The sequence below is a fragment of the Periplaneta americana genome, chromosome 9, assembly GCF_040183065.1.
Source record: "Periplaneta americana isolate PAMFEO1 chromosome 9, P.americana_PAMFEO1_priV1, whole genome shotgun sequence".
NCBI lineage: Eukaryota > Metazoa > Arthropoda > Insecta > Blattodea > Blattidae > Periplaneta > Periplaneta americana.
In genome coordinates this window covers 57,317,483-57,321,691 of record NC_091125.1, presented here as the reverse complement: position 1 = coordinate 57,321,691, position 4,209 = coordinate 57,317,483, and the positions used below count along the sequence as shown (strand labels likewise).

General features: G+C 37.2%; 1 non-coding gene across 1 annotated transcript; it reads left to right on the top strand.

Moving 5' to 3' along the window:
• Nucleotides 1-821: 821 nt before the first annotated feature.
• LOC138706855 (5S ribosomal RNA) lies at nucleotides 822-940 on the top strand. The gene has a single exon (XR_011334102.1). It is a non-coding gene; the product is annotated as a 5S ribosomal RNA (ribosomal RNA).
• The last annotated feature ends 3,269 nt before the right edge of the window (nucleotides 941-4,209 follow it).

The window sequence follows — 4,209 nt, the reverse complement described above, 5'->3', positions numbered from 1 at the left end:
GTTATTCATAACAGAGTAGATGAATGAAGAACAACAGCGTTTCCCACCGAGTGAAAATTTAAATAATCACCCCGATAACACTTCTAGGATAGATAATACATTATAGGCAGTCCATGGGAGACTTGGATCCACGAGGCAAATTCGTTTCCTTAATAGTTTCGTACGACTTATATGAGAGCGCGGTGTCATTCCTACTCACTTGGCAGCATTAATTGTTGAGGGAAAACAACTTAGAAGGTAACTTGTCGACCGCGGTCATAATCCTTCCGCAGGCCACTACTGAGAATCTGTGGACATACGGGTAATCTATCTTTATTGAAACTCGGGTTCATAACATACGACTGATACTTTATATATCTGTCACGTAATCCATCAAGAGACAAATGTCCCCCCCCCCCCTAGTCAGTAGCGAGCTTCAGTCCATTCGTAGTAGCCGCCGGTGCAAGAAGTGAATTGAAGTTTGTGTGAAGTTCCGTAGTATGGCATGAAAATGATGTCGAAAATCCGACTACAGTTCCACAACCATGTGGTTGAAAGGAGGCTCCGCTGTTGAACAACAATCCACCTGTGGCTTAACTTAGAATGCCGACTAGCTGTTTTATTAATCCCGTGTCAATCCAGCAGTGTGTGACGTTGAAACGTAACCAAACTGCCGTTGATAGATAGATTTATCATCTATCCCAATGACATCCAACGAGCTTGGTAATTTAGGTACAGAGTCTAAGCAGGCAGTTTACGTGTGTGTGTGAGCGAGTGCAGGTTTTATCGAGTGCACCCCAATCCCATCGTCCTCAAGTGCCTACAGATTACGCAGTTTCATCGGCAACGGCCATACCATGTTGAAAATACCGGTTCTCGTCCGATCACCGAAGTCAAGCAACATTGGGCGTGGTCAGTACTTGGATGGGTGACCGCTTGGGAACACCACGTGCCGTTGGCGATTTTTTTTTTTACGTCACTATTTCCAGCGTGTTCTAATAAGACTTATGGGATATTATGTTCCCTTCCCTATTCCAGCTATAGCTTGGATGATGACGCCGCTGCATAATTGTAGAGTAATTGATAATTCTTAAGTACTTGCAGCTCCGTATTGAAACTTATGACTGGTAGCATATTCATATGAGACGGTTCACTTCTCTGCGTTTTCTCGAAGAAGGGAATATGTATTCAGGGGATTGTGAACGTACCTCGCGCTCTCCCTAGAAGTTAGAGACATTTTAGGTAAAGAATGTAATATACTGTACATATATGGCTAATTAAAATCCCATTAGTTACTACATTTCAGTGGGTAGTACAAATTCCATAATGAAAATATCTCTGTCCTAGTAGTTGTATCCTTTAAAGAAGCTCGTTGTTTTCCCATGATGAAGGGCAGAACTTGGTCGGTAGAAATTTAAACAGACTGCATTATCAGACCAGGCGTTATTTCAATATCAGCGTTTAGTTTAGGAAATATAGCAATAGCGGAGTTGGGAGAAGTAGTTATAGCATGTACAGTAAGTATAAACAGTTCGCTGTACTGTACAGTGAATATAAATATTTGAATGTACGATGGCAAAACATCAGACATACAGTACGTAGCTCACATATCTTTAAAAATAAATAAATAAATAAATAAATAAAAATAAAGAAGACATTCTGAGGAGTGAGTGGAAAGTGCATATTATAATGAATATTTTTAACTCTCAGTTGACATTGAGAGAGAAAGCCATGCATCGGGGAACCGGTGACTGTTTTTGCGTTACCTTCTGCTATTGGCGTTGTTGGTTAGTAACGAATGAAAGGGGTAGGACGCGGAATCAAATGTCAAAAAACGATAGGGAAATAATAGTAACTGGTTGTATTTCGATCGAGCTCGGCGTGCTGATTCACCAGTGGGGTGTTTCACAAAGTTTACAATCTTTGGAAATTGTGAACTCTGTTTGTAAACTTCTGTTTCACAATCTTTGTTTGTAAAGGTGGACTGTACAAAGGAAATCAAATCTTTACGAATGAAATTTTGCGCTCTTTACAAGTGATATGTTTGTTTCACAACGAAGGAGTAATTTTACAAACGTGTAAACTAAACTTTACTAGTGAAGTTAGCACATTTTCTACAGTAGCCCTGTTGAAATAGCTTCTAATTGTGAATGAAAAAAATAAACACATATGTATAAAATCAATTTTATAGTAACAGGGTACCATTAAGAATTACACTGAAGCAGTTGTGATGTTATTGAGTAGTTCTAGCGACTCAGACGAAGATTTTGCATTTAGGCCTAACGTAGAATTTTCCGGCCACGTTCGTATCATTGTACGAATATTAATGAAAGGTTTCGAATGAATCCCGCGCTATACTTCAGAATACCGCGTTAGTTCTTATATACGAGGAACGTATTTAATAAATACTCGCACTTAAAGAAGAAAAACTTTGCACCGAAAACCAATCACTTAATAATGCAATGTCGGCATTACTTACGCAGTATTCTGAAGTCGTTCCGAATCCCATTTCGCTGTAATCTCTCCTACAAGATATGGGACATCACATGCAACATCTGAAAGGGAAAAGTGGTGCCCTAACCTCAAAGCGAGAACTGCATTGGTTGCATAGTAGCTCTCAGTTCCCTGCGTTAGCAGATAAGAACGGAATTTATAAGATTACAGTGTGCAAAAGTTCACACATGGTAGTTGATGTTGTTACAAGATTGAAAAAACTCGAGGCGGGTTATTGATCACCGAATGTGCTTACTCGGGCAAAGGATTTTTATGCTCCTCCTGCTGGGTTCCCTAATGTTGGCGAGGTTATGGATGAAACAATAAAATATACTGATGGACCAGCAGAGAGCGAAGTTGATTTTAATGGATGGACATGTTAGCTGCTCTATCAACTGCATATAACTACGTGGGTCAAATCCATTATTTATCAATTATTTGAATGAATTTCGCGCTAACTTTCGTCAGTTAAGTCGTAGGCTAATTAATGCATTGGTATGCTCGACCAATTGCATGCCGCGAAACTCCGTTGTCGCCGATGTAGCAAAATCTAAATAAAATATATATAAAAAAATATAAACATGTCCATCGATAGTTCTAAAATTACAGCTACTTTACCTCTGATCCTTAGTGATTTTTGTAAACTGTCGTTGGCGATTTTGTTCAACCAATTATGCGTATTTGTAAGTTTGTTTCGCCGATTTTGTAAAGTTCGTTAAAACATACAAGTGAATAAGATTGCATTGTGAAACACAGTTAACAAGCATATGTAATATTTCCGTTGTTAATTGTATATTGTTAATTTGTAATTTGTTAGCGTTGTGAAACATGCCCCCATTTACCTTTAGAGGTAATATCTACATTAATATTTAGTTAAAATTTAAAGAAATTTTAAACGAATGGAAGCTGCATTTTAATTCACCCCAAATTACTATGTTCCCTTTCAGATTATCAGCTGTTGTTGTTGTTGTTGTTGTATTGTAAGTTCTCACTTATTGTTAGCTAGCCGTACCCGTTCGCTCCGCTCCACCTGTTAGAAATAAATATAAAGTAATTACATAATTAAAATAGGACGTCTGATCCAGGGAACAACTTTTACAACAGCGCAAGATAATCTGCTTCGCATATTACCCAATTTTTTTTTAGCACTGCATTTATTGCATATATATTTTATGTATTTTAACACGATTCAATTGAGCATAGTTAAAATATGAATTATTAAAATAATGGATTGCCAAGCTAAAGTACTATTACTGCATACTAAATCAATACACTCTCGTTGTTCGTTAATTCTCTGAGATTAAAATGCGTGTACATAAATATTATTTTAAGAAATACAGAAAACGAATGTACAAAATAGCCTATCAAATTTTCTGTGCATAAGAAGCTATTTTAATCTTACCTGTCCTCGATTTACTCAGACGTTACTGTAATAACATTATAGCATTATGTCCATCTAGAGAAACTACAGTTTCCAATGGTGAAATAATAACTAATTATACAAATCAGTTAATTTACGAGCTTGTGATATTACTTCATACAAACACAGAAACATTCCCTGTAGGCTATGTTTAATAGCTTTCGATTGTTTGTTGATGTCCAAGGCCCCTGTTTCGATTGTTGTTGTCCAAGGCCCCTTATAGACGAAGTCATTTGTTCTTAATTCATTGCACCGTCTTAGATAGCGTTATTTTAATTTTAAAACTCATTTATCTCATTAAATATCAGTCCTATCAA